The 20,724-nt window shown below is 41.5% G+C and overlaps 12 non-coding genes across 12 annotated transcripts; all 12 read right to left on the minus strand.

The window, feature by feature from the left end:
• Positions 1-526: 526 nt before the first annotated feature.
• Positions 527-608, minus strand: trnas-gcu (transfer RNA serine (anticodon GCU)). The gene has a single exon. It is a non-coding gene; the product is annotated as a tRNA-Ser (tRNA).
• Positions 609-2,319: 1,711 nt separating this feature from the next.
• trnas-gcu (transfer RNA serine (anticodon GCU)) lies at positions 2,320-2,401 on the minus strand. The gene has a single exon. It is a non-coding gene; the product is annotated as a tRNA-Ser (tRNA).
• A 1,711-nt stretch (positions 2,402-4,112) lies between these two features.
• Positions 4,113-4,194, minus strand: trnas-gcu (transfer RNA serine (anticodon GCU)). Its single transcript has one exon. It is a non-coding gene; the product is annotated as a tRNA-Ser (tRNA).
• A 1,709-nt stretch (positions 4,195-5,903) lies between these two features.
• trnas-gcu (transfer RNA serine (anticodon GCU)) lies at positions 5,904-5,985 on the minus strand. The gene has a single exon. It is a non-coding gene; the product is annotated as a tRNA-Ser (tRNA).
• A 1,711-nt stretch (positions 5,986-7,696) lies between these two features.
• Positions 7,697-7,778, minus strand: trnas-gcu (transfer RNA serine (anticodon GCU)). Its single transcript has one exon. It is a non-coding gene; the product is annotated as a tRNA-Ser (tRNA).
• A 1,711-nt stretch (positions 7,779-9,489) lies between these two features.
• Positions 9,490-9,571, minus strand: trnas-gcu (transfer RNA serine (anticodon GCU)). The gene has a single exon. It is a non-coding gene; the product is annotated as a tRNA-Ser (tRNA).
• Positions 9,572-11,282: 1,711 nt separating this feature from the next.
• Positions 11,283-11,364, minus strand: trnas-gcu (transfer RNA serine (anticodon GCU)). The gene has a single exon. It is a non-coding gene; the product is annotated as a tRNA-Ser (tRNA).
• A 1,711-nt stretch (positions 11,365-13,075) lies between these two features.
• On the minus strand, positions 13,076-13,157 carry trnas-gcu (transfer RNA serine (anticodon GCU)). The gene has a single exon. It is a non-coding gene; the product is annotated as a tRNA-Ser (tRNA).
• Positions 13,158-14,868: 1,711 nt separating this feature from the next.
• trnas-gcu (transfer RNA serine (anticodon GCU)) lies at positions 14,869-14,950 on the minus strand. Its single transcript has one exon. It is a non-coding gene; the product is annotated as a tRNA-Ser (tRNA).
• A 1,697-nt stretch (positions 14,951-16,647) lies between these two features.
• On the minus strand, positions 16,648-16,729 carry trnas-gcu (transfer RNA serine (anticodon GCU)). The gene has a single exon. It is a non-coding gene; the product is annotated as a tRNA-Ser (tRNA).
• Positions 16,730-18,427: 1,698 nt separating this feature from the next.
• Positions 18,428-18,509, minus strand: trnas-gcu (transfer RNA serine (anticodon GCU)). Its single transcript has one exon. It is a non-coding gene; the product is annotated as a tRNA-Ser (tRNA).
• A 1,699-nt stretch (positions 18,510-20,208) lies between these two features.
• On the minus strand, positions 20,209-20,290 carry trnas-gcu (transfer RNA serine (anticodon GCU)). The gene has a single exon. It is a non-coding gene; the product is annotated as a tRNA-Ser (tRNA).
• Positions 20,291-20,724: the final 434 nt, after the last annotated feature.

Genomic DNA, 20,724 nt, shown 5'->3' on the forward strand with positions numbered 1-20,724 from the left:
ATGTCTTTCAGATGTTTATGACAAAAGCTTTCATTCAAGTCAGGGCTTTTAAAGCTTTGAAAGTGTTTACTGAAACACCTGCTCCTTGCAACCATCAACAAAGATAGTGTGAGTGCAGTTGACCCAGGCAAGGTAATCGATGCAACTGCATGAATGCATTCATAAGACCTTTTCTTGTTGGGTATTGCTGCTGTTGTTTTGGATGTTGGTAAGAATGTAACTACTTAAAAGAGGGGCATGAGTGTAATGCTGCTTTCACACTGAGTTCGATTCGGTGTCACATTTGAATGGGGTAGCTAGCTGCCTTTCGACGCTTGTCAAATTCGTCGCACGATGTATGTCCGAAAATGACTTGACGCGCTAAATACTAAACACACCACAGGACCCTTGAATATAATCAGAACATTGATGTAGGAGTGAATGTGGACAATCCTTACACACAAATTGCATTTGGTGTGAACACAGCTTAAAACTTGTCATGGTGCTACTGAACAACGTCTGTTGACACTCCAAAAGACAAAACACACGATGAGGATGGGATTTGAACCCATGCGTGCAAAGCACAATGGATTAGCAGTCCATCTCCTTAACCTCTCGGACACCTCATCTGGAATTCAATTCTTTCGTGACACCACTGGTCTCATAAACTCGTATGCCATCATTGGCCTCGTGCGGCCTGTGGCATCTTGAGGTAGCCCATTATTTCCAGCTACTCAAGCACGTTGGGATTTTTTAAAAACTAAAAATGTGCCAGTATGTGGATATACAACAAGGTTAGAAGTACCTGTGTACTCTCATTGTGGCCAAAAGGACTTTTGGATTTGAGCAACCAATCAGAGCATTTTGCTAGGGAATTACTTCAAATGGCAGAGTGCTTGCTTTGCATGTGAGAACAAGGGGGATAGATGTCCACATTCTGCACAACATTTTCTTTTGTATCTACGTTTCATCAAACTGTTGGTGCAAGAAGCATGTACTTATGAGATGAGTTGCAGAGTTTGGTCTGTTGTTGGTATGGAATTTACCTTTAAGGAATACTTGTTGATCAGGGATTTCTGTTCTTGACAGATAGTGCCTCTGTGGCTTTCAGGTGTTGATGTCAATGATTAGAATTCCGTGGCTTCCCCAAAAGCCAGAGTGAGATTCATTGAGCGCTCTTGATCATGATAAGAAATGAGTCTATGTACATGCTGACAGAGTGGTTGACTGCGAGTAAAAAGATGCATGCAAATTCACCATCAGAAAAGGTAAAGATCAGAACGACTTGTTTGTTGATTACCTTTCATTTGGCAGAGTTGGTAATGAGTCAAGTTTCAAATCTGCAGATCCTTGTAGATGGCCCGTGTTTATATTATCTTTGTAAACATGGCGTGTCCAACCCTTCTAGCATTAGCTTTGCAACTGTGGAGGCAAAAATAGAATCGTGTGGTTTTTAACCACTGGAAAAAGTTGATATTTTGGAGAGAAAAAGCCGCAAAAACAGTGTTTGGATATGCACCGAAGCTACGAAGAACTGTCACAGCCATACAAAAAGTGTCATTAAACATTTGGCATAAAAACGCAGTTTATTCGTAGGGGAATTAGCTCAAGTGGTAGAGCGCTCGCTTTGCATGTGAGAGGTAGAGGGATTGATGCCCTCATTCTCCATTATCCTGAGCTCCTGTCTGTTGATCATCAAATACAGTCATTTAGATGTCCCCTCATTGGGAATCATACTACATGTCTTTGCACCAATGCCCATTAAAAACATTGCAAAATGCTGACCGAGCTTTCAAACTGCTGCAACTACCTTAATGTCTTTCAGATGTTTATGACAAAAGCTTTCATTCAAGTCAGGGCTTTTAAAGCTTTGAAAGTGTTTACTGAAACACCTGCTCCTTGCAACCATCAACAAAGATAGTGTGAGTGCAGTTGACGCAGGCAAGGTAATCGATGCAACTGCATGAATGCATTCATAAGACCTTTTCTTGTTGGGTATTGCTGCTGTTGTTTTGGATGTTGGTAAGAATGTAACTACTTAGAAGAGGGGCATGAGTGTAATGCTGCTTTCACACTGAGTTCGATTCGGTGTCACATTTGAGTGGGGCAGCTAGCTGCCTTTCGACGCTTGTTAAATTCGTCGCACGATGTATGTCCGAAAATGACTTGACACGCTGAATGCTAAACACACCACAGGACCCTTGAATATAATCAGAACATTGATGTAGGAGTGAATGTGGACAATCCTTACACACAAATTGCATTTGGTGTGAACACAGCTTAAAACTTTTCATGGTGCTACTGAACAACGTCTGTTGGCACTCCAAAAGACAAAACACACAATGAGGATGGGATTTGAACCCATGCGTGCAAAGCACAATGGATTAGCAGTCCATCTCCTTAACCTCTCGGACACCTCATCTGGAATTCAATTCTTTCGTGACACCACTGGTCTCATAAACTCGTATGCCATCATTGGCCTCGTGCGGCCTGTGGCATCTTGAGGTAGCCCATTATTTCCAGCTACTCAAGCAAGTTGGGATTTTTTAAAAATTAAAAATGTGCCAGTATGTGGATATACAACAAGGTTAGAAGGACCTGTGCTCTCATTGTGGCCAAAAGGACTTTTGGATTTGAGCAACCAATCAGAGCATTTTGCTAGGGAATTACTTCAAATGGCAGAGTGCTTGCTTTGCATGTGAGAACAAGGGGGATAGATGTCCACATTCTGCACAACATTTTCTTTTGTGTCTACGTTTCATCAAACTGTTGGTGCAAGAAGCATGTACTTATGAGATGAGTTGCAGAGTTTGGTCTGTTGTTGGTATGGAATTTACCTTTAAGGAATACTTGTTGATCAGGGATTTCTGTTCTTGACAGATAGTGCCTCTGTGGCTTTCAGGTGTTGATGTCAATGATTAAAATTCCGTGGCTTCCCCAAAAGCCAGAGTGAGATTCATTGAGCGCTCTTGATCATGATAAGAAATGAGTCTATGTACATGCCGACAGAGTGGTTGACTGCGAGTAAAAAGATGCATGCAAATTCACCATCAGAAAAGGTAAAGATCAGAACGACTTGTTTGTTGATTACCTTTCATTTGGCAGAGTTGGTAATGAGTCAAGTTTCAAATCTGCAGATCCTTGTAGATGGCCCGTGTGTTTATATTATCTTTGTAAACATGGCGTGTCCAACCCTTCTAGCATTAGCTTTGCAACTGTGGAGGCAAATAAAGAATCGTGTGGTTTTTAACCACTGGAAAAAGTTGATATTTTGGAGAGAAAAAGCCGCAAAAACAGTGTTTGGATATGCACCGAAGCTACGAAGAACTGTCACAGCCATACAAAAAGTGTCATTAAACATTTGGCATAAAAACACAGTTGATTCGTAGGGGAATTAGCTCAAGTGGTAGAGCGCTCGCTTTGCATGTGAGAGGTAGAGGGATCGATGCCCTCATTCTCCATTATCCTGAGCTCCTGTCTGTTGATCATCAAATACAGTCCTTTAGATGTACCCTCATTGGGAATCATACTACATGTCTTTGCACCAATGCCCATTAAAAACATTGCAAAATGCTGACCGAGCTTTCAAACTGCTGCAACTACCTTAATGTCTTTCAGATGTTTATGACAAAAGCTTTCATTCAAGTCAGGGCTTTTAAAGCTTTGAAAGTGTTTACTGAAACACCTGCTCCTTGCAACCATCAACAAAGATAGTGTGAGTGCAGTTGACGCAGACAAGGTAATAGATGCAACTGCATGAATACATTCATAAGAGCTTTTCTTGTTGGGTATTGCTGCTGTTGTTTTGGATGTTGGTAAGAATGTAACTACTTAGAAGAGGGGCATGAGTGTAATGCTGCTTTCACACTGAGTTCGATTCGGTGTCACATTTGAGTGGGGCAGCTAGCTGCCTTTCGACGCTTGTCAAATTCGTCGCACGATGTATGTCCGAAAATGACTTGACACGCTGAATGCTAAACACACCACAGTACCCTTGAATATAATGAGAACATTGATTTAGGAGTGAATGTGGAGAATCCTTACACCAAGATTGCATTTGGTGTGAACACAGCTTAAAACTTGTCATGGTGCTACTGAACAACGTCTGTTGACACTCCAAAAGACAAAACACACAATGAGGATGGGATTTGAACCCATGCGTGCAAAGCACAATGGATTAGCAGTCCATCTCCTTAACCTCTCGGACACCTCATCTGGAATTCAATTCTTTCGTGACACCACTGGTCTCATAAACTCGTATGCCATCATTGGCCTCGTGCGGCCTGTGGCATCTTGAGGTAGCCCATTATTTCCAGCTACTCAAGCAAGTTGGGATTTTTTAAAAACTAAAAATGTGCCAGTATGTGGATATACAACAAGGTTAGAAGGACCTGTGCTCTCATCGTGGCCAAAAGGACTTTTGGATTTGAGCAACCAATCAGAGCATTTTGCTAGGGAATTACTTCAAATGGCAGAGTGCTTGCTTTGCATGTGAGAACAAGGGGGATAGATGTCCACATTCTGCACAACATTTTCTTTTGTATCTACGTTTCATCAAACTGTTGGTGCAAGAAGCATGTACTTATGAGATGAGTTGCAGAGTTTGGTCTGTTGTTGGTATGGAATTTACCTTTAAGGAATACTTGTTGATCAGGGATTTCTGTTCTTGACAGATAGTGCCTCTGTGGCTTTCAGGTGTTGATGTCAATGATTAGAATTCCGTGGCTTCCCCAAAAGCCAGAGTGAGATTCATTGAGCGCTCTTGATCATGATAAGAAATGAGTCTATGTACATGCTGACAGAGTGGTTGACTGCGAGTAAAAAGATGCATGCAAATTCACCATCAGAAAAGGTAAAGATCAGAACGACTTGTTTGTTGATTACCTTTCATTTGGCAGAGTTGGTAATGAGTCAAGTTTCAAATCTGCAGATCCTTGTAGATGGCCCGTGTTTATATTATCTTTGTAAACATGGCGTGTCCAACCCTTCTAGCATTAGCTTTGCAACTGTGGAGGCAAAAATAGAATCGTGTGGTTTTTAACCACTGGAAAAAGTTGATATTTTGGAGAGAAAAAGCCGCAAAAACAGTGTTTGGATATGCACCGAAGCTACGAAGAACTGTCACAGCCATACAAAAAGTGTCATTAAACATTTGGCATAAAAACGCAGTTTATTCGTAGGGGAATTAGCTCAAGTGGTAGAGCGCTCGCTTTGCATGTGAGAGGTAGAGTGATTGATGCCCTCATTCTCCATTATCTTGAGCTCCTGTCTGTTGATCATCAAATACAGTCATTTAGATGTCCCCTCATTGGGAATCATACTACATGTCTTTGCACCAATGCCCATTAAAAACATTGCAAAATGCTGACCGAGCTTTCAAACTGTTTCAACTACCTTAATGTCTTTCAGATGTTTATGACAAAAGCTTTCATTCAAGTCAGGGATTTTAAAGCTTTGAAAGTGTTTACTGAAACACCTGCTCCTTGCAACCATCAACAAAGATAGTGTGAGTGCAGTTGACGCAGGCAAGGTAATCGATGCAACTGCATGAATGCATTCATAAGAGCTTTTCTTGTTGGGTATTGCTGCTGTTGTTTTGGATGTTGGTAAGAATGTAACTACTTAGAAGAGGGGCATGAGTGTAATGCTGCTTTCACACTGAGTTCGATTCGGTGTCACATTTGAATGGGGTAGCTAGCTGCCTTTCGACGCTTGTCAAATTCGTCGCACGATGTATGTCCGAAAATGACTTGACGCGCTAAATACTAAACACACCACAGGACCCTTGAATATAATCAGAACATTGATGTAGGAGTGAATGTGGACAATCCTTACACACAAATTGCATTTGGTGTGAACACAGCTTAAAACTTGTCATGGTGCTACTGAACAAAGTCTGTTGACACTCCAAAAGACAAAACACACGATGAGGATGGGATTTGAACCCATGCGCGCAAAGCACAATGGATTAGCAGTCCATCTCCTTAACCTCTCGGACACCTCATCTGGAATTCAATTCTTTCGTGACACCACTGGTCTCATAAACTCGTATGCCATCATTGGCCTCGTGCGGCCTGTGGCATCTTGAGGTAGCCCATTATTTCCAGCTACTCAAGCACGTTGGGATTTTTTAAAAACTAAAAATGTGCCAGTATGTGGATATACAACAAGGTTAGAAGTACCTGTGTACTCTCATTGTGGCCAAAAGGACTTTTGGATTTGAGCAACCAATCAGAGCATTTTGCTAGGGAATTACTTCAAATGGCAGAGTGCTTGCTTTGCATGTGAGAACAAGGGGGATAGATGTCCACATTCTGCACAACATTTTCTTTTGTATCTACGTTTCATCAAACTGTTGGTGCAAGAAGCATGTACTTATGAGATGAGTTGCAGAGTTTGGTCTGTTGTTGGTATGGAATTTACCTTTAAGGAATACTTGTTGATCAGGGATTTCTGTTCTTGACAGATAGTGCCTCTGTGGCTTTCAGGTGTTGATGTCAATGATTAGAATTCCGTGGCTTCCCCAAAAGCCAGAGTGAAATTCATTGAGCGCTCTTGATCATGATAAGAAATGAGTCTATGTACATGCTGACAGAGTGGTTGACTGCGAGTAAAAAGATGCATGCAAATTCACCATCAGAAAAGGTAAAGATCAGAACGACTTGTTTGTTGATTACCTTTCATTTGGCAGAGTTGGTAATGAGTCAAGTTTCAAATCTGCAGATCCTTGTAGATGGCCCGTGTTTATATTATCTTTGTAAACATGGCGTGTCCAACCCTTCTAGCATTAGCTTTGCAACTGTGGAGGCAAAAATAGAATCGTGTGGTTTTTAACCACTGGAAAAAGTTAATATTTTGGAGAGAAAAAGCCGCAAAAACAGTGTTTGGATATGCACCGAAGCTACGAAGAACTGTCACAGCCATACAAAAAGTGTCATTAAACATTTGGCATAAAAACGCAGTTTATTCGTAGGGGAATTAGCTCAAGTGGTAGAGCGCTCGCTTTGCATGTGAGAGGTAGAGGGATTGATGCCCTCATTCTCCATTATCTTGAGCTCCTGTCTGTTGATCATCAAATACAGTCATTTAGATGTCCCCTCATTGGGAATCATACTACATGTCTTTGCACCAATGCCCATTAAAAACATTGCAAAATGCTGACCGAGCTTTCAAACTGCTTCAACTACCTTAATGTCTTTCAGATGTTTATGACAAAAGCTTTCATTCAAGTCAGGGATTTTAAAGCTTTGAAAGTGTTTACTGAAACACCTGCTCCTTGCAACCATCAACAAAGATAGTGTGAGTGCAGTTGACGCAGACAAGGTAATAGATGCAACTGCATGAATACATTCATAAGACCTTTTCTTGTTGGGTATTGCTGCTGTTGTTTTGGATGTTGGTAAGAATGTAACTACTTAGAAGAGGGGCATGAGTGTAATGCTGCTTTCACACTGAGTTCGATTCGGTGTCACATTTGAGTGGGGCAGCTAGCTGCCTTTCGACGCTTGTTAAATTCGTCGCACGATGTATGTCCGAAAATGACTTGACACGCTGAATGCTAAACAAACCACAGGACCCTTGAATATAATGAGAACATTGATGTAGGAGTGAATGTGGACAATCCTTACACACAAATTGCATTTGGTGTGAACACAGCTTAAAACTTTTCATGGTGCTACTGAACAACGTCTGTTGGCACTCCAAAAGACAAAACACACAATGAGGATGGGATTTGAACCCATGCGTGCAAAGCACAATGGATTAGCAGTCCATCTCCTTAACCTCTCGGACACCTCATCTGGAATTCAATTCTTTCGTGACACCACTGGTCTCATAAACTCGTATGCCATCATTGGCCTCGTGCGGCCTGTGGCATCTTGAGGTAGCCCATTATTTCCAGCTACTCAAGCAAGTTGGGATTTTTTAAAAATTAAAAATGTGCCAGTATGTGGATATACAACAAGGTTAGAAGGACCTGTGCTCTCATTGTGGCCAAAAGGACTTTTGGATTTGAGCAACCAATCAGAGCATTTTGCTAGGGAATTACTTCAAATGGCAGAGTGCTTGCTTTGCATGTGAGAACAAGGGGGATAGATGTCCACATTCTGCACAACATTTTCTTTTGTGTCTACGTTTCATCAAACTGTTGGTGCAAGAAGCATGTACTTATGAGATGAGTTGCAGAGTTTGGTCTGTTGTTGGTATGGAATTTACCTTTAAGGAATACTTGTTGATCAGGGATTTCTGTTCTTGACAGATAGTGCCTCTGTGGCTTTCAGGTGTTGATGTCAATGATTAGAATTCCGTGGGTTCCCCAAAAGCCAGAGTGAGATTCATTGAGCGCTCTTGATCATGATAAGAAATGAGTCTATGTACATGCCGACAGAGTGGTTGACTGCGAGTAAAAAGATGCATGCAAATTCACCATCAGAAAAGGTAAAGATCAGAACGACTTGTTTGTTGATTACCTTTCATTTGGCAGAGTTGGTAATGAGTCAAGTTTCAAATCTGCAGATCCTTGTAGATGGCCCGTGTGTTTATATTATCTTTGTAAACATGGCGTGTCCAACCCTTCTAGCATTAGCTTTGCAACTGTGGAGGCAAATAAAGAATCGTGTGGTTTTTAACCACTGGAAAAAGTTGATATTTTGGAGAGAAAAAGCCGCAAAAACAGTGTTTGGATATGCACCGAAGCTACGAAGAACTGTCACAGCCATACAAAAAGTGTCATTAAACATTTGGAATAAAAACGCAGTTTATTCGTAGGGGAATTAGCTCAAGTGGTAGAGCGCTCACTTTGCATGTGAGAGGTAGAGTGATTGATGCCCTCATTCTCCATTATCCTGAGCTCCTGTCTGTTGATCATCAAATACAGTCCTTTAGATGTACCCTCATTGGGAATCATACTACATGTCTTTGCACCAATGCCCATTAAAAACATTGCAAAATGCTGACCGAGCTTTCAAACTGCTGCAACTACCTTAATGTCTTTCAGATGTTTATGACAAAAGCTTTCATTCAAGTCAGGGCTTTTAAAGCTTTGAAAGTGTTTACTGAAACACCTGCTCCTTGCAACCATCAACAAAGATAGTGTGAGTGCAGTTGACCCAGACAAGGTAATAGATGCAACTGCATGAATACATTCATAAGAGCTTTTCTTGTTGGGTATTGCTGCTGTTGTTTTGGATGTTGGTAAGAATGTAACTACTTAGAAGAGGGGCATGAGTGTAATGCTGCTTTCACACTGAGTTCGATTCGGTGTCACATTTGAGTGGGGCAGCTAGCTGCCTTTCGACGCTTGTCAAATTCGTCGCACGATGTATGTCCGAAAATGACTTGACACGCTGAATGCTAAACACACCACAGTACCCTTGAATATAATGAGAACATTGATTTAGGAGTGAATGTGGAGAATCCTTACACCAAGATTGCATTTGGTGTGAACACAGCTTAAAACTTGTCATGGTGCTACTGAACAACGTCTGTTGACACTCCAAAAGACAAAACACACAATGAGGATGGGATTTGAACCCATGCGTGCAAAGCACAATGGATTAGCAGTCCATCTCCTTAACCTCTCGGACACCTCATCTGGAATTCAATTCTTTCGTGACACCACTGGTCTCATAAACTCGTATGCCATCATTGGCCTCGTGCGGCCTGTGGCATCTTGAGGTAGCCCATTATTTCCAGCTACTCAAGCAAGTTGGGATTTTTTAAAAACTAAAAATGTGCCAGTATGTGGATATACAACAAGGTTAGAAGGACCTGTGCTCTCATCGTGGCCAAAAGGACTTTTGGATTTGAGCAACCAATCAGAGCATTTTGCTAGGGAATTACTTCAAATGGCAGAGTGCTTGCTTTGCATGTGAGAACAAGGGGGATAGATGTCCACATTCTGCACAACATTTTCTTTTGTGTCTACGTTTCATCAAACTGTTGGTGCAAGAAGCATGTACTTATGAGATGAGTTGCAGAGTTTGGTCTGTTGTTGGTATGGAATTTACCTTTAAGGAATACTTGTTGATCAGGGATTTCTGTTCTTGACAGATAGTGCCTCTGTGGCTTTCAGGTGTTGATGTCAATGATTAGAATTCTGTGGGTTCCCCAAAAGCCAGAGTGAGATTCATTGAGCGCTCTTGATCATGATAAGAAATGAGTCTATGTACATGCCGACAGAGTGGTTGACTGCGAACAAAAAGATGCATGCAAATTCACCATCAGAAAAGGTAAAGATCAGAACGACTTGTTTGTTGATTACCTTTCATTTGGCAGAGTTGGTAATGAGTCAAGTTTCAAATCTGCAGATCCTTGTAGATGGCCCGTGTGTTTATATTATCTTTGTAAACATGGCGTGTCCAACCCTTCTAGCATTAGCTTTGCAACTGTGGAGGCAAATAAAGAATCGTGTGGTTTTTAACCACTGGAAAAAGTTGATATTTTGGAGAGAAAAAGCCGCAAAAACAGTGTTTGGATATGCACCGAAGCTACGAAGAACTGTCACAGCCATACAAAAAGTGTCATCAAACATTTGGCATAAAAACGCAGTTTATTCGTAGGGGAATTAGCTCAAGTGGTAGAGCGCTCGCTTTGCATGTGAGAGGTAGAGGGATCGATGCCCTCATTCTCCATTATCCTGAGCTCCTGTCTGTTGATCATCAAATACAGTCCTTTAGATGTACCCTCATTGGGAATCATACTACATGTCTTTGCACCAATGCCCATTAAAAACATTGCAAAATGCTGACCGAGCTTTCAAACTGCTGCAACTACCTTAATGTCTTTCAGATGTTTATGACAAAAGCTTTCATTCAAGTCAGGGCTTTTAAAGCTTTGAAAGTGTTTACTGAAACACCTGCTCCTTGCAACCATCAACAAAGATAGTGTGAGTGCAGTTGACCCAGACAAGGTAATAGATGCAACTGCATGAATACATTCATAAGAGCTTTTCTTGTTGGGTATTGCTGCTGTTGTTTTGGATGTTGGTAAGAATGTAACTACTTAGAAGAGGGGCATGAGTGTAATGCTGCTTTCACACTGAGTTCGATTCGGTGTCACATTTGAGTGGGGCAGCTAGCTGCCTTTCGACGCTTGTCAAATTCGTCGCACGATGTATGTCCGAAAATGACTTGACACGCTGAATGCTAAACACACCACAGTACCCTTGAATATAATGAGAACATTGATTTAGGAGTGAATGTGGAGAATCCTTACACCAAGATTGCATTTGGTGTGAACACAGCTTAAAACTTGTCATGGTGCTACTGAACAACGTCTGTTGACACTTCAAAAGACAAAACACACAATGAGGATGGGATTTGAACCCATGCGTGCAAAGCACAATGGATTAGCAGTCCATCTCCTTAACCTCTCGGACACCTCATCTGGAATTCAATTCTTTCGTGACACCACTGGTGTCATAAACTCGTATGCCATCATTGGCCTCGTGCGGCCTGTGGCATCTTGAGGTAGCCCATTATTTCCAGCTACTCAAGCAAGTTGGGATTTTTTAAAAACTAAAAATGTGCCAGTATGTGGATATACAACAAGGTTAGAAGGACCTGTGCTCTCATCGTGGCCAAAAGGACTTTTGGATTTGAGCAACCAATCAGAGCATTTTGCTAGGGAATTACTTCAAATGGCAGAGTGCTTGCTTTGCATGTGAGAACAAGGGGGATAGATGTCCACATTCTGCACAACATTTTCTTTTGTGTCTACGTTTCATCAAACTGTTGGTGCAAGAAGCATGTACTTATGAGATGAGTTGCAGAGTTTGGTCTGTTGTTGGTATGGAATTTACCTTTAAGGAATACTTGTTGATCAGGGATTTCTGTTCTTGACAGATAGTGCCTCTGTGGCTTTCAGGTGTTGATGTCAATGATTAGAATTCTGTGGGTTCCCCAAAAGCCAGAGTGAGATTCATTGAGCGCTCTTGATCATGATAAGAAATGAGTCTATGTACATGCCGACAGAGTGGTTGACTGCGAACAAAAAGATGCATGCAAATTCACCATCAGAAAAGGTAAAGATCAGAACGACTTGTTTGTTGATTACCTTTCATTTGGCAGAGTTGGTAATGAGTCAAGTTTCAAATCTGCAGATCCTTGTAGATGGCCCGTGTGTTTATATTATCTTTGTAAACATGGCGTGTCCAACCCTTCTAGCATTAGCTTTGCAACTGTGGAGGCAAATAAAGAATCGTGTGGTTTTTAACCACTGGAAAAAGTTGATATTTTGGAGAGAAAAAGCCGCAAAAACAGTGTTTGGATATGCACCGAAGCTACGAAGAACTGTCACAGCCATACAAAAAGTGTCATCAAACATTTGGCATAAAAACGCAGTTTATTCGTAGGGGAATTAGCTCAAGTGGTAGAGCGCTCGCTTTGCATGTGAGAGGTAGAGGGATCGATGCCCTCATTCTCCATTATCCTGAGCTCCTGTCTGTTGATCATCAAATACAGTCCTTTAGATGTACCCTCATTGGGAATCATACTACATGTCTTTGCACCAATGCCCATTAAAAACATTGCAAAATGCTGACCGAGCTTTCAAACTGCTGCAACTACCTTAATGTCTTTCAGATGTTTATGACAAAAGCTTTCATTCAAGTCAGGGCTTTTAAAGCTTTGAAAGTGTTTACTGAAACACCTGCTCCTTGCAACCATCAACAAAGATAGTGTGAGTGCAGTTGACGCAGACAAGGTAATAGATGCAACTGCATGAATACATTCATAAGAGCTTTTCTTGTTGGGTATTGCTGCTGTTGTTTTGGATGTTGGTAAGAATGTAACTACTTAGAAGAGGGGCATGAGTGTAATGCTGCTTTCACACTGAGTTCGATTCGGTGTCACATTTGAGTGGGGCAGCTAGCTGCCTTTCGACGCTTGTCAAATTCGTCGCACGATGTATGTCCGAAAATGACTTGACACGCTGAATGCTAAACACACCACAGTACCCTTGAATATAATGAGAACATTGATTTAGGAGTGAATGTGGAGAATCCTTACACCAAGATTGCATTTGGTGTGAACACAGCTTAAAACTTGTCATGGTGCTACTGAACAACGTCTGTTGACACTTCAAAAGACAAAACACACAATGAGGATGGGATTTGAACCCATGCGTGCAAAGCACAATGGATTAGCAGTCCATCTCCTTAACCTCTCGGACACCTCATCTGGAATTCAATTCTTTCGTGACACCACTGGTCTCATAAACTCGTATGCCATCATTGGCCTCGTGCGGCCTGTGGCATCTTGAGGTAGCCCATTATTTCCAGCTACTCAAGCAAGTTGGGATTTTTTAAAAACTAAAAATGTGCCAGTATGTGGATATACAACAAGGTTAGAAGGACCTGTGCTCTCATCGTGGCCAAAAGGACTTTTGGATTTGAGCAACCAATCAGAGCATTTTGCTAGGGAATTACTTCAAATGGCAGAGTGCTTGCTTTGCATGTGAGAACAAGGGGGATAGATGTCCACATTCTGCACAACATTTTCTTTTGTGTCTACGTTTCATCAAACTGTTGGTGCAAGAAGCATGTACTTATGAGATGAGTTGCAGAGTTTGGTCTGTTGTTGGTATGGAATTTACCTTTAAGGAATACTTGTTGATCAGGGATTTCTGTTCTTGACAGATAGTGCCTCTGTGGCTTTCAGGTGTTGATGTCAATGATTAGAATTCTGTGGGTTCCCCAAAAGCCAGAGTGAGATTCATTGAGCGCTCTTGATCATGATAAGAAATGAGTCTATGTACATGCCGACAGAGTGGTTGACTGCGAACAAAAAGATGCATGCAAATTCACCATCAGAAAAGGTAAAGATCAGAACGACTTGTTTGTTGATTACCTTTCATTTGGCAGAGTTGGCAATGAGTCAAGTTTCAAATCTGCAGATCCTTGTAGATGGCCCGTGTGTTTATATTATCTTTGTAAACATGGCGTGTCCAACCCTTCTAGCATTAGCTTTACAACTGTGGAGGCAAATAAAGAATCGTGTGGTTTTTAACCACTGGAAAAAGTTGATATTTTGGAGAGAAAAAGCCGCAAAAACAGTGTTTGGATATGCACCGAAGCTACGAAGAACTGTCACAGCCATACAAAAAGTGTCATCAAACATTTGGCATAAAAACGCAGTTTATTCGTAGGGGAATTAGCTCAAGTGGTAGAGCGCTCGCTTTGCATGTGAGAGGTAGAGGGATCGATGCCCTCATTCTCCATTATCCTGAGCTCCTGTCTGTTGATCATCAAATACAGTCATTTAAATGTCCCCTAATTGGGAATCATACTACATGTCTTTGCACCAATGCCCATTAAAAACATTGCAAAATGCTGACCGAGCTTTCAAACTGCTGCAACTACCTTAATGTCTTTCAGATGTTTATGACAAAAGCTTTCATTCAAGTCAGGGCTTTTAAAGCTTTGAAAGTGTTTACTGAAACACCTGCTCCCTGCAACCATCAACAAAGATAGTGTGAGTGCAGTTGACGCAGACAAGGTAATAGATGCAACTGCATGAATACATTCATAAGACCTTTTCTTGTTGGGTATTGCTGCTGTTGTTTTGGATGTTGGTAAGAATGTAACTACTCAGAAGAGGGGCATGAGTGTAATGCTGCTTTCACACTGAGTTCGATTCGGTGTCACATTTGAGTGGGGCAGCTAGCTGCCTTTCGACGTTTGTTAAATTCGTTGCACGATGTATGTCCGAAAATGACTTGACACGCTGAATGCTAAACAAACCACAGGACCCTTGAATATAATCAGAACATTGATTTAGGAGTGAATGTGGAGAATCCTTACACCAAGATTGCATTTGGTGTGAACACAGCTTAAAACTTGTCATGGTGCTACTGAACAACGTCTGTTGACACTCCAAAAGACAAAACACACAATGAGGATGGGATTTGAACCCATGCGTGCAAAGCACAATGGATTAGCAGTCCATCTCCTTAACCTCTCGGACACCTCATCTGGAATTCAATTCTTTCGTGACACCACTGGTCCCATAAACTCGTATGCCATCATTGGCCTCGTGCGGCCTGTGGCATCTTGAGGTAGCCCATTATTTCCAGCTACTCAAGCAAGTTGGGATTTTTTAAAAACTAAAAATGTGCCAGTATGTGGATATACAACAAGGTTAGAAGGACCTGTGCTCTCATTGTGGCCAAAAGGACTTTTGGATTTGAGCAACCAATCAGAGCATTTTGCTAGGGAATTACTTCAAATGGCAGAGTGCTTGCTTTGCATGTGAGAACAAGGGGGATAGATGTCCACATTCTGCACAAAATTTTCTTTTGTATCTACGTTTCATCAAACTGTTGGTGCAGAAGCATGTACTTATGAGATGAATTGCAGAGTTTGGTCTGTTGTTGGTATGGAATTTACCTTTAAGGAATACTTGTTGATCAGGGATTTCTGTTCTTGACAGATAGTGCCTCTGTGGCTTTTAGGTGTTGATGTCAATGATTAGAATTCCGTGGGTTCCCCAAAAGCCAGAGTGAGATTCATTGAGCGCTCTTGATCATGATAAGAAATGAGTCTATGAATATGCTGACAGAGTGGTTGACTGCGAGTAAAAAGATGCATGCAAATTCACCATCAGAAAAGATAAAGATCAGAACGACTTGTTTGTTGATTACCTTTCATTTGGCAGAGTTGGTAATGAGTCAAGTTTCAAATCTGCAGATCCTTGTAGATGGCCCGTGTGTTTATATTATCTTTGTAAACATGGCGTGTCCAACCCTTCTAGCATTAGCTTTGCAACTGTGGAGGCAAATATAGAATCGTGTGGTTTTTAACCACTGGAAAAAGTTAATATTTTGGAGAGAAAAAGCCGCAAAAACAGTGTTTGGATATGCACCGAAGCTACGAAGAACTGTCACAGCCATACAAAAAGTGTCATTAAACATTCGGCATAAAAACGCAGTTGATTCGTAGGGGAATTAGCTCAAGTGGTAGAGCGCTCGCTTTGCATGTGAGAGGTAGAGGGATCGATGCCCTCATTCTCCATTATCCTGAGCTCCTGTCTGTTGATCATCAAATACAGTCCTTTAGATGTACCCTCATTGGGAATCATACTACATGTCTTTGCACCAATGCCCATTAAAAACATTGCAAAATGCTGACCAAGCTTTCAAACTGCTGCAACTACCTTACTGTCTTTCAGATGTTTATGACAACAGCTTTCATTCAAGTCAGGGCTTTGAAAGTGTTTACTGAAACACCTGCTCCTTGCAACCATCAACAAAGATAGTGTGAGTGCAGTTGATGCAGACAAGGTAATAGACGCAACTGCATGAATACATTCATAAGACCTTTTCTTGTTGGTTATTGCTGCTGTTGTTTTGGATGTTGGTAAAATGTAACTACTTAGAAGAGGGGCATGAGTGTAATACTGCTTTCACACTGAGTTCGATTCGGTGTCACATTTGAGTGGGGCAGCTAGCTGCCTTTCGACGCGTGTCAAATTCGTTGCACGATGTATGTCCGAAAATGACTTGACACGCTGAATGCTAAACACACCACAGGACCCTTGAATATAATCAGAACATTGGTGTAGGAGTGAATGTGGACAATCCTTACACACAAATTGCATTTGGTGTGAACACAGCTTAAAACTTGTCATGGTGCTACTGAACGTCTGTTGACACTCCAAAAGAAAAAATACACGATGAGGATGGGATTTGAACCCATGCGTGCAAAGCACAATGGATTAGCAGTCCATCTCCTTAACCTCTCGGACACCTCATCTGGAATTCAATTCTTTCGTGACACCACTGGTCTCATAAACTCGTATGCCATCATTGGCCTCGTGCGGCCTGTGGCATCTTGAGGTAGCCCATTATTTCCAGCTACTCAAGCAAGTTGGGATTTTTTAAAAACTAAAAATGTGCCAGTATGTGGATATACAACAAGGTTAGAAGGACCTGTGCTCTCATTGTGGCCAAAAGGACTTTTGGATTTGAGCAACCAATCAGAGCATTTTGCTAGGGAATTACTTCAAATGGCAGAGTGCTTGCTTTGCATGTGAGAACAAGGGGGATAGATGTCCACATTCTGCACAACATTTTCATTTGTATCTACGTTTCATCAAACTGTTGGTGCAAGAAGCATGTACTTATGAGATTAGTTGCAGAGTTTGGTCTGTTGTTGGTATGGAATTTACCTTTAAGGAATACTTGTTGATCAGGGATTTCTGTTCTTGACAGATAGTGCCTCTGTGGCTTTCAGGTGTTGATGTCAATGATTAGAATTCCGTGGGTTCCCCAAAAGCCAGAGTGAGATTCATTGAGCGCTCTTGATCATGATAAGAAATGAGTCTATGTACATGCTGACAGAGTGGTTGACTGCGAGTAAAAAGATGCATGCAAATTCACCATCAGAAAAGGTAAAGATCAGAACGACTTGTTTGTTGATTACCTTTCATTTGGCAGAGTTGGTAATGAGTCAAGTTTCAAATCTGCAGATCCTTGTAGATGGCCCGTGGGTTTATATTATCTTTGTAAACATGGCGTGTCCAACCCTTCTAGCATTAGCTTTGCAACTGTGGAGGCAAATATAGAATCGTGTGGTTTTTAACCACTGGAAAAAGTTGATATTTTGGAGAGAAAAAGCCGCAAAAACAATGTTTGGATATGCACCAAAGCTACGAAGAACTGTCACAGCCATACAAAAAGTGTCATTAAACATTTGGCATAAAAACACAGTTGATTCGTAGGGGAATTAGCTCAAGTGGTAGAGCGCTCGCTTTGCATGTGAGAGGTAGAGAGATCGATGCCCTCATTCTCCATTATCCTGAGCTCCTGTCTGTTGATTGTCAAATACAGTCCTTTAGATGTCCCTCATTGGGAATCATACTACATGTCTTTACACCAATGCCCATTAAAAACATTGCAAAATGCTGACCGAGCTTTCAAACTGCTGCAACTACCTTACTGTCTTTCAGATGTTTATGACAAAAGCTTTCATTCAAGTCAGGGCTTTGAAAGTGTTTACTGAAACACCTGCTCCTTGCAACCATCAACAAAGATAGTGTGAGTGCAGTTGACGCAGACAAGGTAATAGATGCAACTGCATGAATGCATTCATAAGACCTTTTCTTGTTGGGTATTGCTGCTGTTGTTTTGGATGTTGGTAAGAATGTAACTACTTAGAAGAGGGGCATGAGTGTAATGCTGCTTTCACACTGAGTTCGATTCGGTGTCACATTTGAGTGGGGCAGCTAGCTGCCTTTATACGCTTGTCAAATTCGTCGCACGATGTATGTCCGAAAATGACTTGACACGCTGAATGCTAAACACACCACAGGACCCTTGAATATAATCAGAACATTGGTGTAGGAGTGAATGTGGACAATCCTTACACACAAATTGCATTTGGTGTGAACACAGCTTAAAACTTGTCATGGTGCTACTGAACGTCTGTTGACACTCCAAAAGAAAAAATACATGATGAGGATGGGATTTGAACCCATGCGTGCAAAGCACAATGGATTAGCAGTCCATCTCCTTAACCTCTCGGACACCTCATCTGGAATTCAATTCTTTCGTGACACCACTGGTCTCATAAACTCGTATGCCATCATTGGCCTCGTGCGGCCTGTGGCATCTTGAGGTAGCCCATTATTTCTAGCTACTCAAGCAAGTTGGGATTTTTTAAAAACTAAAAATGTGCCAGTATGTGGATATACAACAAGGTTAGAAGGACCTGTGCTCTCATTGTGGCCAAAAGGACTTTTGGATTTGAGCAACCAATCAGAGCATTTTGCTAGGGAATTACTTCAAATGGCAGAGTGCTTGCTTTGCATGTGAGAACAAGGGGGATAGATGTCCACATTCTGCACAACATTTTCTTTTGTATCTACGTTTCATCAAACTGTTGGTGCAAGAAGCATGTACTTATGAGATGAGTTGCAGAGTTTGGTCTGTTGTTGGTATGGAATTTACCTTTAAGGAATACTTGTTGATCAGGGATTTCTGTTCTTGACAGATAGTGCCTCTGTGGCTTTCAGGTGTTGATGTCAATGATTAGAATTCCGTGGGTTCCCCAAAAGCCAGAGTGACATTCATTGAGCGCTCTTGATCATGATAAGAAATGAGTCTATGTACATGCTGACAGAGTGGTTGACTGCGAGTAAAAAGATGCATGCAAATTCACCATCAGAAAAGGTAAAGATCAGAACGACTTGTTTGTTGATTACCTTTCATTTGGCAGAGTTGGTAATGAGTCAAGTTTCAAATCTGCAGATCCTTGTAGATGGCCCGTGGGTTTATATTATCTTTGTAAACATGGCGTGTCCAACCCTTCTAGCATTAGCTTTGCAACTGTGGAGGCAAATATAGAATCGTGTGGTTTTTAACCACTGGAAAAAGTTGATATTTTGGAGAGAAAAAGCCGCAAAAACAGTGTTTGGATATGCACCGAAGCTACGAAGAACTGTCACAGCCATACAAAAAGTGTCATTAAACATTTGGCATAAAAACACAGATGATTCATAGGGGAATTAGCTCAAGTGGTAGAGCGCTCGCTTTGCATGTGAGAGGTAGAGGGATCGATGCCCTCATTCTCCATTATCCTGAGCTCCTGTCTGTTGATCATCAAATACAGTCCTTTAGATGTACCCTCATTGGGAATCATACTACATGTCTTTACACCAATGCCCATTAAAAACATTGCAAAATGCTGACCGAGCTTTCAAACTGCTGCAACTACCTTACTGTCTTTCAGATGTTTTTGACAAAAGCTTTCATTCAAGTCAGGGCTTTGAAAGTGTTTACTGAAACACCTGCTCCTTGCAACCATCAACAAAGATAGTGTGAGTGCAGTTGACGCAGACAAGGTAATAGATGCAACTGCATGAATGCATTCATAAGACCTTTTCTTGTTGGGTATTGCTGCTGTTGTTTTGGATGTTGGTAAGAATGTAACTACTTAGAAGAGGGCCATGAGTGTAATGCTGCTTTCACACTGAGTTCGATTCTGTGTCACATTTGAGTGGGGCAGCTAGCTGCCTTTATACGCTTGTCAAATTCGTCGCACGATGTATGTCCGAAAATGACTTGACACGCTGAATGCTAAACACACCACAGGACCCTTGAATATAATCAGAACATTGGTGTAGGAGTGAATGTGGACAATCCTTACACACAAATTGCATTTGGTGTGAACACAGCTTAAAACTTGTCATGGTGCTACTGAACGTCTGTTGACACTCCAAAAGAAAAAATACACAATGAGGATGGGATTTGAACCCATGCGTGCAAAGCACAATGGATTAGCAGTCCATCTCCTTAACCTCTCGGACACCTCATCTGGAATTCAATTCTTTCGTGACACCACTGGTCTCATAAACTCGTATGCCATCATTGGCCTCGTGCGGCCTGTGGCATCTTGAGGTAGCCCATTATTTCTAGCTACTCAAGCAAGTTGGGATTTTTTAAAAACTAAAAATGTGCCAGTATGTGGATATACAACAAGGTTAGAAGGACCTGTGCTCTCATTGTGGCCAAAAGGACTTTTGGATTTGAGCAACCAATCAGAGCATTTTGCTAGGGAATTACTTCAAATGGCAGAGTGCTTGCTTTGCATGTGAGAACAAGGGGGATAGATGTCCACATTCTGCACAACATTTTCTTTTGTATCTACGTTTCATCAAACTGTTGGTGCAAGAAGCATGTACTTATGAGATGAGTTGCAGAGTTTGGTCTGTTGTTGGTATGGAATTTACCTTTAAGGAATACTTGTTG

Source organism: Oryzias latipes, chromosome 1 (assembly GCF_053564925.1).
Source record: "Oryzias latipes strain Hd-rR chromosome 1, Olatipes_Hd-rR_3.1".
Classification (NCBI taxonomy): domain Eukaryota; kingdom Metazoa; phylum Chordata; class Actinopteri; order Beloniformes; family Adrianichthyidae; genus Oryzias; species Oryzias latipes.